General features: G+C 33.7%; 1 long non-coding RNA gene across 5 annotated transcripts; it reads right to left on the minus strand.

The window, feature by feature from the left end:
- On the minus strand, nucleotides 597-17434 carry LOC109348946. 5 transcript variants are annotated; one of them, XR_002107828.1, is made up of 18 exons: nucleotides 15309-17434; nucleotides 15071-15222; nucleotides 14607-14694; nucleotides 14360-14439; nucleotides 13554-13607; nucleotides 12674-12771; nucleotides 12203-12328; nucleotides 9610-12105; nucleotides 9280-9321; nucleotides 9040-9165; nucleotides 8183-8541; nucleotides 7302-7451; nucleotides 6841-6936; nucleotides 6542-6636; nucleotides 4339-4537; nucleotides 4126-4210; nucleotides 1718-2050; nucleotides 597-839 (listed from the first exon to the last, which is right to left on the minus strand). It is a non-coding gene; the product is annotated as an uncharacterized LOC109348946 (long non-coding RNA). The 5 variants fall into 5 exon arrangements; XR_002107830.1 differs by lacking the exon at nucleotides 4339-4537 and having other exon boundaries at nucleotides 599-839; nucleotides 8183-8276; nucleotides 8375-8541; XR_002107829.1 differs by lacking the exon at nucleotides 4339-4537 and having other exon boundaries at nucleotides 599-839; nucleotides 8183-8279; nucleotides 8375-8541.

Here is a 17467-nt window from a genome sequence, read left to right on the forward strand (position 1 = left end):
TAATCCTCACAGATGACTTGAAAGTGGAACAAAATGTGCTAATCTACTTATATGCTTGCTAAAATGGATTTATTTGGTGAGGAAAGAGGGGAAAATGTCGATAGGTATGTACAGAATCAGTGAAGCCTAGTCCAAATACATCAATCCTTCTCCGCCACCTAAAAGTTCTCAACAAACATGACACAAACGAGCCTATGATGTATCAGTGACTCTAACAACACACTTTCTGGACCATGCAATCAAAGAAAACAGGTCATTCTAATTAACTCAGCTACCAAAAGGGCCATTCTCTTCGAATCATAATTCAAAAAATAATTCTTAACCCAAAAATCTGATAAAGATAGCAGCCATACAATTATTATCATATATTTTATTTATTTAATTACAGGACATTTGCCACTTCCCTTAAAGGTACCAAACCCCTGCAGATATAAGATGTGGTGCTTCTAATTTTCTTGATCTTTAGAGGCTAGTCATGCTAGCTTGTCCCAGGGTAGTACGAAATTGCAAGCAGAAGGGAACTGGACACGGCTTGTAACTATTCCATTAGCACAATCATTTGAAAACAAAAAATTTCTTCTGAAATTGAGGATACTTTAAGTTGTTCGAAAGATTAGTTACTTTTCAAATGACAACAGATGGCTTTGACCACAATAACCTAAGGTTATTAAAAATGGGTTTAAATTACAAATTCCATATTGCAACCAGAATTTCTCAAATATGTTGTAGCCATTGAGTACAAAGAGAGTAAAAACCTGCCCAAGGCTCCCACCAGTAGGGTTTGGGGATGGTAGATGTACATAACTTTACTCTTCACAAGTGGAGAGACCGTTACCTGACTGAAATAAAGATGGTGAAAAGTTCATCAAAAGAAACAACTTAAAACAATTAACATTCTTAAGAATGATAAAGAAGATCCTAAAGAGCATTTTTATAAATGATTAATAGGATCAACTGATGGAGGAGGAAGAATAGATGAATCAATTGCACAGGTTAAAAACAAAATCAGAAGAGAAGAAATAATGACAAGAGGAACAAAGCTCCAGAATTTCCTATGTTCCTTTTAAGGATAAGCAAAAAAGAAACCTATTGATGTTCTTAAGTCTACGCTGAAGATCTCTTTGACAAAAAGGATCTATATTACAATATAACAATTTCAAATTCAATGTTACTGAAAAAAGATAATATGCAGATGCGAACTATATAAAGACCATGGGAGCATCCCCATCACCCCTTATGCAACCATATAAGTTCGTTTGAAGTCAACGTTACACAAATTAAAATGTTCACAAGACACCCTGTAACAACTATGCAATATTTTGCCACCACTCATGCTCACACTGCAGGCAGGTAGTATGACGGACAAGATTAGTTGGTCCCTAAATATACAAATTATCAGATAATTAAGCATACGACACAAATAATGTTTGCAATAGAAAAGCCAGGAAAGATTAAAGGTCGCATAAATGATCAACCATATAGAAAAGACGGGTGTTAACTGCTAAACCAATTATATTAACTTCATTGAAGAGCTAAGCTTTAATGCATAGCTAAGTCTACCTTCTATAATGTGATTGGAAAAACCACCTAATTGATTACGTGAGGCTATGAAACCTGAGCAAGGTTTATCAAGCCATTCATGTTAGGCAAATGCCATACTTAACAATTAAATTTACTATCCACAAGAAAACCAACGATAAAGTACTTGCAATTATACCTTTATATTAAAGGGCAGCCCACAGTGCAAGAGACTCCCAAAACAATCGGTTCCTTATATAACAACTGTCAGTTTAATCCACACAGGCAAAAGAATAAACAAATGCCAACTTCCCAGGTATTCAAAAAGATGATTTGTGAAAAGCAGTAATATGTTCTTTTCATTTCACCATCGTTTCAGATACTGCCATCTCAGCAGGCTTAATCCTTTATGCTTCAAAGTCAGACATGTTCCTCTCCCAGAAGCACATTCTTTCTCTTTTGTTGCAGTCTGACCCCAAGAATCTCCTTCCTCCATAGCTGATATTGCCTACACTAGTGGCATCCACTCATTCTGAAACAAGAGTTCACACCTCAGTCGCATCTAGGGTCATAAAGAGTTCACACCTCCAATCATTCTGAAACAAGATATCATATTACAAATGCTTTTAAGGTAATATATGCTAAAAATAACATGCTTATTTTACATCATAAATAAACATTTTTATATTACAGTGGCATTTAAGGACATCTAGGCTCAAACCCATCCAGAATTTAGATTATGAAGAGATTCATGCCGCCATTGCCTTTAGGTTATAAAGGCCAAAAAACCACAATCCAAAATTTACATTACAAATAAAGAAAGTCACATTATTTGACAACGCGTTAAGGTTAACCACGACTATCCTAGATTTACATTATGCTTAAAGAATCAATATAGCATTTGACATTTGTAGTTAGGATCATCAAGGCACAACATATACCAACACTCCATCCACCTTTTATATCATTTACAAAGAACTCATACTGCATTTAGGGATCATATAAGTCTTAAAAGCATGTAATTCTAAAAGAATTCTCAATGAAGAGTTATAAATATTATTACATTTACTAATAACTAATTTTTAAAATATGTTCAAATCTTTACTGGCAAACATTTATTCTTTATAACATTAAATTCAATTTTTAATTAATATATCAAACACATTCATTATTTTTTTTAAAATTAAGTAATTAGAATATTTAAGAAATTACATTTGTAATAATATCATAACATTAATATTTGATGATAACAAGGGATTTTTAACAAAAATACTTTTCCAATACATAAACTTTTGTGAAAATAAATCATATTGATGAAGCCCACATACTTTAATTAAAAAAATTATTATCCATATGCACGAGGTACCATGAAACCCAAATATACAGGAAATTCTCTTAACTTATGATGCCTCAAAATAATTTTTCTCATGTTTGCAATTAATTGAAAAACACTTCCCAAATAAATAGTACAAAAGAAAAACAAAGCTAATGGACATATAAAAATGTTTATTCCTCCTGATTCACATATTCTTTCAATTATTCAATAATTTTGTCAAAAGAGCTGGAAAAACATTAGCCCATTTTCAATATCTTTGTTTGACAATTTTTATTATAAACGTTTATCTTCATATTATCAACATATATAATTGTTTATTTATCTTTCAATCTTATGTTTAAGCTTAAAAAGCAGTAAAGTTTATATTATACTTCTACCCAATGAAAGTTTATATTATTCAACAAGGAGAATCAATAAACACAATGCTTATGCCTAATAATATAGGTAAAATTTAAGATACCAAATAAAATGGTTAATAGCAAACATTTGCTTATGAATCCGATTCTAATGTTATAGGCTTATAGCCCTGAAACATTCCACCACCAACTTAATATGAAACAATGTACTATCATCATAGTTAAAGAAAAGGAATGAGACCCCTCTCTAGTCTTTTACATATATAATGAAAAAATGTTCCTCATGACATATGTTACTCTCATAACCAATAATTTCCTTCAAAACATGTCCATGTTATTTCTATATACCTTTCTACATTGTATATTCACTTTTTATATATTGTATGTTTTAATAAGTTAATACTAATAAGTGATTGGTCCATTTGTTTTTGAATTATATCTCACATTAAATGAGAACGTTGACTTTATAAAATTATTACACAATATTGATATATATGTGTATATATATATATATCTTTAATAAGATTAATACTTATATGATTTTAGACATATGTTAAAATAAATCAATCTCATACGAATGCACGGGTAACCTGCGTGCTCTTAATCATGTGGCAAAAAATTATCGCTCTATGCGCGGGTAACTTCCTAGTTAACAGTGAAGACGTTGAACAAATCAGAATGACCTATGGAAGCCAATAATTAACAGAAAAGGAAGTTAATGGAAATCTGCGATCGAAATTGCAATAAGGTTGTTCAGCAAAAGTGAAACAAGAAAAGAAAACATGAGTTGTTAATATACAACATATCATGCAGAACTATCTAGCAGAATGCATATATGTAACAGAAAATTATATTTCCATTATCTCTTTCTCTGGCATATACTTGATGAAAACAGAAATAGGAAAAAGACGATACCAAAAACTTCCATATCAATACTATCCTCAGCAGCACTCTGGGTGCACCCCACCAATCAACTCCAACCAAAAGGCTCCACCAAAACCTGTTTTTGTTAATATATTACCATTTCATGCAAACCAGATAAACGAAACAAATCACAACTGCACAGTTGAAAAATTTAGAAGCTTTAAATTTATAAGAATGTTAAGAAAAATCTAGGATGTCACATACTAAAAAGGATCCATGATAGCAATTGCACACTCCCAAGTATTGGCTTGACTAGTAGGAATAACGGGAAAAAACCCGGATTGTTTTTAATGTGGTATGATCCTTACTAGAGTCATACCATACAGAAACTGAATAGACAATTTGTTGAAGAAAATGCAGGGGCAACAATTCCAGATCCAACAGAAAAGATGTGAATTCCACCCTGAAGAAAAGATACAGCAGTTTCACCACCATGAGCAGAGAACATCGAGCAAGTGTACTAACATCACTTGGAAGAATGGATCAAAATTGACCCTTTTGACTTATTAGGAACCACACACAGATACCTTTTGCACATCAGTAGTTATTCTAGGTGCTTGAGGACAAGCAAAGACAATTTGGGAAAAAATAAACATATTGATATGCTTAAGTCAATGCTTAAGATCTTTTTGGCAAAAAGGGATCCACATTACAGTATAACAATTTGAAACTATGATCCATGTTACTCAAGAATGATGATATTAATATGTGAACATCTAAAGACTATGATTGAATATAGAATCATAGACAAGGGGAGAGATAGGGGGAGTATCACCACAAGACTTTATAAAAAATGTAAAGAAAACTTGAACATGGCACAAGAAGGAGACTAGTAAACCATGTACCAGAGACACCCTGGATAGCCACTTCATAAGCAGGTAGTATCACGGATTATATTAGTTGGACCCTAAATATACAAATTATCAGAAAAATAAACATTCGACACAAACAAATCTTTGCAGTACAGAAGCCAGGGAAAGGGGTAAAGGTGCATAAATGATCAACCATCTAAGCTAAGCTATAATAAATAGCTAAGTCTACCTTCTATAATGTGATTAGAAAAACCACCTCAATGACACATGAGGCTATGAAGGCTGAAGCAAGGACATTCATGTTAGGCTAAAAACTCCAAAAAACTAATTGCCTAAGAACTACAATTAGGTACAGTAGAGTTACCTAATGAAATTAAATGTTTTTTTTAAAGAGGTGTACTAATTATTGTTAAGTTAAACAGAGAAGTGTATAATTTCCACCAAATTATTTTATCAACTTCGGTGTTATATTATCATCACACACTTTACTATCACTATCTGTTAAGTAACAAAAAAAGCTTACATTATTGGCAGCCCCGCCCACAAGGGCCAAGCTACCACTACATTTTGTACCCACTTTGTTATACTATACTACTATCCTTTTGCTGAAAAGAAAATGGGGATTATTAACTTGGCACTTCTTTGTTCTTGTTGTTTCAACGCATAGGGGATTAAAAAGTGTAAAATCCCATTATAGCTTTTCGGCTTAGCATTCACCTATACAATCTGTTGCTGACCACAACAAACATAATTTGAGTTTGAATCTTGAGATTCTAAACATTTTCTTTTAACAAATTATCTCCCATTTTGAATGAGTTTTTTCTTTCTTTTTACGATGATTTGAATTAGTAAGGATACAATCAAAAAATAATAATCTGGAAATGTTTTTTCTTTCAATATTTAATTACTTTTATATTTAACTTGAACGCTGTAAACTTATTAGAAGAAATGTAGATATAAATTAAAGTATTAGAAAAAATGTATTCGTACGAATTTTATATACTATTATTGCATCATCAATCATTTGTATTTAATCATACAATACATGGATGATATTACATTCATAACATACTAGTCTTGATTTGTGGATGAAAGAAACATGTGAAATCTAAGTTTCAAATAAAGAAGTTGGGAAAAAAATATCCACACCTAACCTTGCCTATGTCTTAAAGTAAAAAATCACATGCCTTCACACCTAACATTGTATCAATTTCAAAGAAGACTTTGGAACAAAACAGACACTTCATATTCTAATTTATAGCATCTCAACTCTCAAGACATAACGTGATTATACTAACAATTTCTTTTCCTCCGCAATTCTGATGACACATTTCATTCAAGCTCAGACCACAGAAATAGAGTCTGTTATGACATAAACATTTGCATTTCCCGGTTACCATCGCCAGCTTCATGCCGACCACAGAAATAGAAAACACAGAATTAATTGACAAATAGGTTTTCTGTGTTCCCATGCAGCTAACGATAAATTCCATTTTCCTCTTTCCTAGAGATCTAGCTCATAAATGATTGACATTCATCCCAATTCCCACATGTGCGAATAAGACAAGAAATCTAACAATCGATAGAAATCTAACCTGTGATAGGTGCCAGGCAAATATCTGAAACTTTCCTACAAAAAACATCCCTGCGCTGCTATTTTGCGGTTTTGCTTTCTTCAGTCACTTGTCCCCTTATGAAGAAGCCAGATATGAATTCCAATAATATGTTACAATATGCATACAAAATTGATTACAAGGTTCTCATCTACATTTGTTTCCTTATGTACATAGTCAACATAAAATCAAAGCTAAAAACAACTCTAGCAGAACTTAGCAACAATAGGATATATACCCTGAATAGACCATTGTGGTGAAAAGGTTTGACAAAGACATACCGTATGAAAATGGTCACCCCTCCTTTCAATGTGTGCCTTCGAGTGTTTTACTAAATGGATTCCATGAGACTAGTAATTTCATCATATAGTTAGGGCCTGATTATTGTATAACATTGTAATCAGACTCCATTAAATGGTTTGAGTAAACCCAAAAACACAATGGTGATAAGAAAAGGAGTATTTTTTTACAAGTATCACGAGTTTGGTTAATATAAAAGGAAGTCCCTTATACTAGTGAATATAAATTTTTGAATACAAGTCTTCTCTTATCGTATCCGTTTCTGAATGTCATAAATGACTTAAGTTAAACAGTTTTATCCAGTAGAGGTGAAACTAATTAACATCCAATATATGGTTAATAAATTACAAGGCAGTCAGGAGAGATTTATAATTGACAATACACTCTGGACAATACTAGTAGTCTATCATAAGATGATATGTGATTTTTTTTTCCATCTCACCATTAGCTAAAACTAACACTGTTAACTGTTGTAAGTCACTTTGTCTTCCTCATCAACCATAACAGTGGAAACACCTCTTCTCTACAATGCCTTTCCACAATCATTAGCAACTCTATCTTCGAAGATGAATTATCTATGAACTCATCAAAGCTAACAAAATAAGGACATACCATAAGAGGCAGACTAAGATTTAATCAAACCAAAAAGTAGTAGTTAAACCCATGATTTCCAATTTATATGCCAAACCAACAAGTTCCCAACAATTCCCATGTTAAACAGCCAATTCATGCGAAAAACTAAACCAAAATAGGGATGAAAAGGAAGCAAAATTAACTTAAGAAGTGTCAAGCTGATTTATCTTTGCAATTGTGGCAAAAAAACGTTGGAAACAAAGGAGAAGGTGAACACATGAAAAAACAATTCAGAAAAATCAACCTTGATGATATGATTTCTTTTCTTGGATGAAGAGTATATGATTTCTTAAGACCTAAAACAGTGAAAAAATTTCAGATAAGGTAATGTGAAGGTTGATGGAGAACACATAGGTGGGGTAGGGATGGACGGAAAGATAGGGTAAACAGGAAAGTAATCCTAACAATGAGATGGAAATAAGTCATGGTTGGAGATTTGGCTGCCATACTAAACTAATGTAGGGAGAAATATCGGACGTTACTACTTACTAGGCCAAAGGTCCAAAAACAACTTCATAGTTGATTTTGAATAACTCACAATTTTAACGTATTATTGCACTACAAACGAGTAAAAATGTCCTGAACCATTGGCTGCAGTGCTTCCAAAAAATTCTCACAAACCAGGGTTTAAGAACATTTACCTTGTAAAAATATAAGTGAGGCCCAAGCAATGTATGCAATACGCATTACCTTAAAATAACAATTGCATTGATCTAAGGTACTATAGCTGATCAGAGTCACCTACATTCTTCTCTTATGGTACATAAGCCAAGTAGCCAACAGTCTCCTAAGCACAAGGTTTGGCAACACATAATCTAAGAAATGACACCTTAAAAAATTATGTAAAAGGGAAAATCGAAGGTGGATCCAGTATTGAATTACATTTAAGGGCACAAAGCAGCACAATATCACGGTTCTTGTTTGTACTCTCAAGATGCATATTCCTGGATAATGGATGCCAGTTTATTTTGATCTTCTTCTGTTTTCATTCAGATCAAGAATGTACTTGCAACAACACTGTCATTACCTCCACTCCCGCCAGCGTTACCCTACAAAATCCTCAAGATTTATATTTGTTTTCTGTTAGCTATTCAATCATAGTAAAGTAAGGTGAAATTGCTAAAAAATGAGAGAAAATGGAAGAGAAATGAGATGTGATCGCTGATGTGATTAGGAAGGAAGAGAGAAATGGAAAGAAATATAAGGTGTAGAAAGGTGGTGTATGAGAAAAAAATGGTAAGAATATCAATAATAGTAAGGACAACTATTATTATTTAATTCATTCTCTTTCTCTTAAAGAAAAGCACTTTGATAATTGATCCATCAAGAAAGAGATAATAGGGCCGATTCATTGACAGAATAGATAACTAACCTAAGATCAGGTAAGCTAAATACACCTGATTTGGATTCATGATCACAATGTACAGTTGAATTGAAACAGGAACAGTGAAAAAATGCAGTCCTAAGACAAAAGTGACATAGATGCCAGGTAGCGTTTGACGCACATATAGTATCTAAGTACTAAGAAAAGCTATAAAATACTGAACCTCATTGCGAACAATGATTGTAGGTTTTGACTCTTTGATAGCCTTGGGGATACCCTCTTTGCATTTAATAGACAGCTGGCCCATCCCTTTATCTTTCCATGCATCCTTATCTTCTGAATCACTTGACTGAACATAGCAAGGTTAAGAGACATTAAACCATTGGGATGGACATCACAATGTACAGTTGAATTGAAACAGGAACCAGTGAAAAAATGTAGTCCTAAGACAAAAGTGACATACATGCCAGGTAGCATTTGGCACACATATAGCAGCCATTTTATCCTGTAGAGGTGAAACTAATTAACATCCAATATATGGTTAATAAATTACAAGGCAGTCAGGAGAGATTTATAATTGACAATACACTCTGGAGAATAGGGTTTTCTCATTTAAAAGGAAATAAAAATTGATGCACCCAAACAAGGATGTGCTTTTAAAGCCACACACTGTACTTTGATTAAGTGTTACACAGTGAGTGCATGCCATTTGATCTAATTCCATTGCTATAGCAACAATGAACTTGACTAATTGGGAAGCTGATATAGATATACAAAGAAGAATATACTTAACTATATCTGCCTCATTTAAGACATCCAACTTTATTGCTTTTATGAGACCATGTGGCAATTTCTGCTCTTGAAAGAGGTCATCCTCCTCCATGGAACTCAGTAACCTTGCACTAGGCATAAAATTTCCAACAGACCATTCATTTGCAAAGTATCAATTGAGTAAAGTAAACGAGCTCAAAGAACAAGTGAGTAAAATGATGCACACCCATATTGTCCAAACCTCTTGAACTGGTATTTTACTAGATTAGCCTTAGGTTGCATGGATAAAGTACAAGCAAAACAAAATCTAAAAACAAAGGTAACGGGTACAAACCTACATACCACATAAAGTTATAAGGAGACAACGAACAATCAAACATTTAAACCATAAGATAAATAATTTTTCTTGACATTCAAACGCACATTGCGTAAGCATTCTGGAATCAAAAAACACATATAACTGCTTATATCATCCATAGAACTGAGAATCAAACAAGTTTGGTTCCCTAACCATAATTAACAAAGAAAAACAATAGAATCAAAGAAATTGATCTGTGACGAGTGGAAAACAAACGTACACTGCAAAAACATCACTTCGGAACCAAAAAAACACACATAGCTGGTTATATAAACCAGAGAACTGAGATATCACAAAGCCTGGTTACATAATCCAAATTAAGAAAGAAAAACAGCAGAATCAAAGAAAATGATTAGTAACGGTTGAAAAGCGATAGCGCGTTGCAATAATCACGGCTTTAGAACTTTCCAGAAGCACAGTCATGTGACATGCAGAAGACGATCATGCACATAAAGAAAACAAAACCGACTAAACGAGTTTCAAATAAATGAAAAATAAAAAAATAAAAAAGATTGAGAGAGAAGTATATTTTACTTACTTATGAGAAGAGACTGAATGCGCTTCAGATAACAGAGAAGTGATAGGAAAGCGCAGGTTAGAACTACTTCTGATGAGGTGAGCTTCGAAACGACGCCGTATGAGTGCGAAAATCGAGTGAAATAGATGAAGAGAAACGAGAGAGTATAAGGTTAGTGAAGTAGCGAAGAGGGAGAGAAAGATTGAAGAGAAGATTAAAACGGCGCCGGTTTGGTCTATCAAAGTAACCAGTATTCACGAGACAAACGCTGAGTTCAGAAGTGAGAGAGACTAATGAGGACCATGGCCAAGAGAAAAAGGGAATAGCCCTACCTTTTTGGTTTTTATTACGATGCTACCCCTATGCAGGGACCCACCCAGAATTTCTCCCAAGGCACAAACTCTATCGGTTACCATGGCCAATGCAACCACGTCCCTTTTAATTTATACTTTCTATTATTAATTTCTGTAGAAGTGTTAAATGAAAAAAAAAATAAACACATTTAATATCAAGAACTGAATCTATGTAGCTTTTCAAGTTCATGTTTTCACTTTTCTAGTTAGAAACCAACTTATTCGGCAAAAGTATAAGGAACATTTAGCACCAGGGAAAATGCCCAAAAAACATACTTTGCATCAATCTACAAAGTACATATATAATATTTCCCCATCTGGACAACCTCGAGACCTTACCTTATCAAATCTATGACACCCACCACATGTTAAAGATCACACACTTCATAGAATAATAACCAGCTAGAAAATCTTAAGTGCAGGCCACATCAAAGGCCTCATTCTGAGCAGCCAACTACTCTACAACTAAGTAATCTTTTAAAAATAAGGCATGGTTAAAATTTTGACTACAACATTAACCCAAACTAAGAAAAAAATATTGTAACGTAACATGCAAAATGAAGTTTTGGGGAATATGCTAACATATATGCTAAATGAAGTTAATGTCTCTTATTGTCATTTTTAAAATACGCTAACATACACGCAAAATGAAGTTTTGGGGAATAACCCAACATACATGGCAATATAATCTTTTAAAATAAGTCATGGTTGGAGATTTGACTGCCATACTAAACCAATGTAGGGAGAAATATTGGATGTTACTACTTACCAGGCCAATGGTCCAAAAACATTTTCATATTTGATTTTGAATAACTCACAATTTTAACTTATTATTGCACTATAAACGAGTAAAAATGTCCTGAACCATTGGCTGCGGTCCATTCAAAAAATTCTCACAAACCAGGGTGTTAGAACATTTACCTTGTAAAAATATAAAGTGAGGTCCAAGCAATGTATGCATCACTATAGCTGATCAGAGTCACCTACATTCTTCTCTCTTACGGTACATAAGCAACAGTCTTCTAAGCACAAGGCTTGGCAACACATAAATCTAACAAATAACACCTTAAAAAATTATGTAAAAGGGAAAATAGAAGGTGGATCCAGTATTGAATTACATTTAAGGGTCAAAGCAGCATAATATCACGGCTCTTGTTTGTACTCTCAAGATACTGGAGCATATTCTTGGATAATGGATGCCAATTTATTTCGATCTTCTTCTGTTTTCATTCGGACCAAGAATGTACTTGCAACAACACTATCATTATCTCCACTCCCACCAGCATTACCCTACCAAATCCACAAGATTTATATTTGTTTTCTGTTAGCTAATTCCATATAAACATACTAGTATCTAAGTACTAAGAAAAGCTATAAAATACTGAACCTCATTACGAACAATGATTGTAGGTTTTGACTCTTCGGTAGCCTTGGGGATACCCTCTTTGCATTTAATAGACAGCTGGCCCATCCCTTTATCTTTCCATGCATCCTTATCTTCTGGATCACTTGACTGAACATAGCAAGATTAAGAGACATTAAACCATTGGGATGGACATCACAATGTAAAGTTGAATTGAAACAGGAACCAGTGAAAAAATGCAGTCCTAAGACAAAAGTGACATAGATGCCAGGTAGCATTTGGCGCACATATAGTACAGTATGGAACAAATATTTTGTTCCATTCTCTTTGATTCCACGGCCTTTGGTAGAACAAAAATGTTCCACCTTCTTATCATGTTCGTTCTACTTATAAGATATACCAAACATATGGAACAGAACCCATACATTCACACGACACCAAATGCTACAAAAGTATAAAATTTACACTGGAAATTTGCATCATATAGAAAAATACCTTGATATAAAGCTTGCACTTCACTTCATGCACAATCACTATACCTTTCTCTTCTGACTTCTTCACTGATGGACTGCTAGGGCGCTCCAAGTCATTTTCTAAAACCAAATCAAGAAGATTTTAGTCATCATCCTAACCACTCATAGAAGTTATAACTCATTGTTGCCATGAATATTGTAAAATGTAACTCCATTAGTACCCTTGAGAACAAAATTGTGGCAATATATAAACATGATAATTGACAAGCAAGACTATTGATGGCTTGCATGATGTTGAGCCATAACATAACGTCACAATTAAAATTGCAACATTATACAAGTAGAGTGACATTAGAAATTCAGCAATCAACATAACATGAACAACCAAAAGAATTAGCCACTGAAAGTAAAATGTAAGAGAATTAAAATTGAAAGAGGCATGAGTCCTCATTCACCTTATTCCCAGAAACAGGGCCACTTACCCCCTTATAGTCAACACTACCATTTTCTCCAATAAAGAAAGTTGGACATATGTCTTCCAAATTGCCCTAGACTAGATAAAGTGAAAATTAAACAAATTAAAGGAGAAGAACAGGTTACTTTCGCTCCAAAATTCACCTATTCTAGCAAACTTTAATTATGCCAATCACCAAGAAAAGGTCAACGGAGGTTTTTATGTTTAAACAAAAACATGTTTTATTTATGCCTATTACCATGAAAAGGTAGCAACCTTCACTTATAATCAATTAATCATAAATGAACTTGCTCTAAGAAAACTCCAGTATCAGAAAAGGTCACAATCAGCAATCAGCAATCAAGCACAGTACAAAAACGGGTCATGTGGGATAATCAGTATATGCATTGAAGTGAGATAGCAACAGGAAAAGGCTTCAAGTCCTCACCACCATCTACATCATCTGAAGCATCATGGTTAGAGGGAGTTGAACTCTGATTTCCTAAAATTAAAACAAGGAAATTTAGCAGCCAGTCAAAAATAGTGGCATAAGCTTCTGCCTGAATTCAAGGCATAGCATTGAACTGGATAAATAAACTGCAGGAATGACAAATAACATGTAAGTTACTCCGCTAATACCCAGTGCTACTTTTCAAAATTCTTTTACTTCACAAATTTATATGCAAATCCATTACGAAGTTTCAGTCATTATATGAACATCTGCATTGAGGATAAAGAAGCAGCTTTGCTTTTAAAACTGGAAAACATATCACAACAATAGCATATTCTTTACAAATCTCTAATTTACTTCGCCATTCTAAAGCCAGCGTGCCATAAGTTCCATGGACTCTAGTCTCTAACATATAATTGTCACCTAACCTCACAAAGCAAATTATCCATAATACAATCAAAAAACGACAGCATTCAAGATTAAAAAATGGAACCAGTGTAATGTATTATAGGGTACCCAAAACAATACAAGGTTACTTCAGTCAAGTCTGTAGATGTATAACTTACAACATTGTTTAGTGTGCATAAGCGGCTACATCATCCACTATAGAAAATAGACATGCACACTAATAGTGAGTAGTCTAGTACTAGCACTAAGCATTCCAGATGCAAGAGGCCAAGAGCAACAGGTAACAAGTAACTATATTCCACTATAGCTTATGCTGCTACCCTACCAATGAATTGAAAGAGGGAAATGGTGAAAGTGTTTGTATTATAGGGTACCCAAAACAAGAAAGGAATTACATTTGCCGTTGCTGACAAGCTTCTGAAGCCGAACCTCAGTATTTTCACATATGTAGGTATGCCGGTTAGTGCACATGCGTCTATTGTTTTCATTGCAGCATGCATACATGATACAAGTAAACAATGCAACAAGATATCAGAATGGTAACTCAAATAAAATATTACATGGGTACAGATAGTAAAACTTTTTAAATTACAAATAAAAGTGATATCTGACATTAGAGCAGTAAATTATGTGGAAAATTACCATAATAATTGAAGCATGATCGAAGTAATCTCTGAGACCATCTTCCCAAAGCTCATCAGGATGATTCTTTAGTTGAGTTTGAACCCAGCTGTTTATAAGAAAGACAGTTAGCATAACAATAAAAACGGTAATGCAGCAGCAATACACACTGGATGTGCTTTTAAAGCCACACACTGTTCTTCGATTAAGTGTTACACAGTGAGTGCATGCCATTTGATATAATTCCATTGCTGTAGAAACAATGAACTTAACTAATTGCAAAGCTGATATAGATATACAAAGAAGAATATACTTAACTATATCTGCCTCATTTAAGACATCCAACTTTATTGCTTTTATGAGACCATGTGGCAGTTTCTGCTCTTGAAAGAGGTCATCCTCCATTGAAAATATCAATATAAGACAAATTGAAATGCACAAATCAATTAAAAGCATATTCATTGATATAAAATAAAAAGATGGACCTTGCAAAGTGGGTATTTAAGGCTCTCACATGCTGCTGTGATGACTCAGCCTGTTTCATATCCAATGGTGGTGTTGCCACCATTGGTTCTTGGGAGGGCTCTGGCCTACAAAAATCAAAGAGAGAGCCTTCCATTATTCTTTTATTCCGGAACTGCATCATGGGAAAAAGGATATAAAATAAGCACCCATGATATGGTAATAGTTACAATGTGGAGTATAAAGGACTATTTAACATACCCCAACCTAGTGCCGAAAACAATTCAAAAGCCACTTTAGGTGAGTTCATTTATTGCTAAGAAGCTAGAAGATTATTCTGTCTTATCCAAATGAATTCAAAAAAGTCCAAAATTTGCATTACAGACAGAATGTCAAATCTCTTCCTCGGACAAAGCAATTCTTGCTTGCGCTATAAACTTAATACATAGAAATAGCCCATAAGCATTGCACCTATCAATTGGAAAAAGTTATAAACGGGGACCAAAAACCCTCTCAACATTGGAAGTGTGATAATAAGAGGAGAACTGAAATAAAACCAACAAGAACAATTCAAATCAGAAATTATTCATTTGCAATTCCAAACACTCACCCTCAACACAATACTAAAACTAATGACTTGAGAGACAGATTCTAAATGATCGTTAATAATCCTAAGCATATTTGAAATAAAATAGTATTGAACTCTTCTCCGATTCCAAACACTACTGCCCATAAGACACTGCCATCAAATTGCTCAATGCTCCAAAATTTGAAAGAGTACTGAAACAGTTTAAAAAAAAGTATTTATATGCTAAATAAAGCTTTGGGGTATACCCCAACATGTATGCTAAATAAAGCTTTGGGGAATAACCCAACATAATGGCAATATAATCTTTTAAAATAAGTCATGGTTGGAGATTTGACAGCCACACTAAACCAATGTAGGAGAAAATTGGATGTTACTACTTACTAGACCAATGGTCCAAAAACATTTTCATAGTTGATTTTGAATATCTCACAATTTTAACGTATTATTGCACTATAAACAAGTAAAAATGTCCTGAACCATTGGCTGCGGCCCATCCAAAAAATTATCACAAACCAGGGTTTTAGAACATACCTTGTAAAAATATAAAGTGAGGTCCAAGCAATGTATGCATTACCTTCAACTAACAATTGCATTGATCTAAGGTACTATAGCTTATCAGAGTCACCTACATTCTTCTCTTATGTTACATAAGCAACAGTCTCCTAAGCACAAGGTTTGGCAACACATAATCTAACAAATGACACGTTAAAAAATTATGTAAAAGGGAAAATTGAAGGTCGATCCAGTAAGAATTACATTTTAATGGCTCAAAGCAAGCATAATATCTTTTCATCTTTACATTTAAAATAAGTCATGGTTGGAGATTTGACAGCCACACTAAACCAATGTAGGAGAAAATTGGATGTTACTACTTACTAGACCAATGGTCCAAAAACATTTTCATAGTTGATTTTGAATATCTCACAATTTTAACGTATTATTGCACTATAAACAAGTAAAAATGTCCTGAACCATTGGCTGCGGCCCATCCAAAAAATTATCACAAACCAGGGTTTTAGAACATTTACCTTGTAAAAATATAAAGTGAGGTCCAAGCAATGTATGCATTACCTTCAACTAACAATTGCATTGATCTAAGGTACTATAGCTTATCAGAGTCACCTACATTCTTCTCTTATGTTACATAAGCAACAGTCTCCTAAGCACAAGGTTTGGCAACAATAATCTAACAAATGACACCTTAAAATTTTTATGTAAAAGGGAAAATTGAAGGTTGATCCAGTAAGAATTACATTTTAATGGCTCAAAGCAAGCATAATATCTTTTCATCTTTACATTTAAAATAAGTCATGGTTGGAGATTTGACAGCCACACTAAACCAATGTAGGAGAAAATTGGATGTTACTACTTACTAGACCAATGGTCCAAAAACATTTTCATAGTTGATTTTGAATATCTCACAATTTTAACGTATTATTGCACTATAAACAAGTAAAAATGTCCTGAACCATTGGCTGCGGCCCATCCAAAAAATTATCACAAACCAGGGTTTTAGAACATTTACCTTGTAAAAATATAAAGTGAGGTCCAAGCAATGTATGCATTACCTTCAACTAACAATTGCATTGATCTAAGGTACTATAGCTTATCAGAGTCACCTACATTCTTCTCTTATGTTACATAAGCAACAGTCTCCTAAGCACAAGGTTTGGCAACAATAATCTAACAAATGACACCTTAAAATTTTTATGTAAAAGGGAAAATTGAAGGTCGATCCAGTAAGAATTACATTTTAATGGCTCAAAGCAAGCATAATATCTTTTCATCTTTACATTTATATTTATTTAACATAAAACAAAAGAAAATATAT

This window comes from Lupinus angustifolius, chromosome LG06, assembly GCF_001865875.1.
Source record: "Lupinus angustifolius cultivar Tanjil chromosome LG06, LupAngTanjil_v1.0, whole genome shotgun sequence".
NCBI lineage: Eukaryota > Viridiplantae > Streptophyta > Magnoliopsida > Fabales > Fabaceae > Lupinus > Lupinus angustifolius.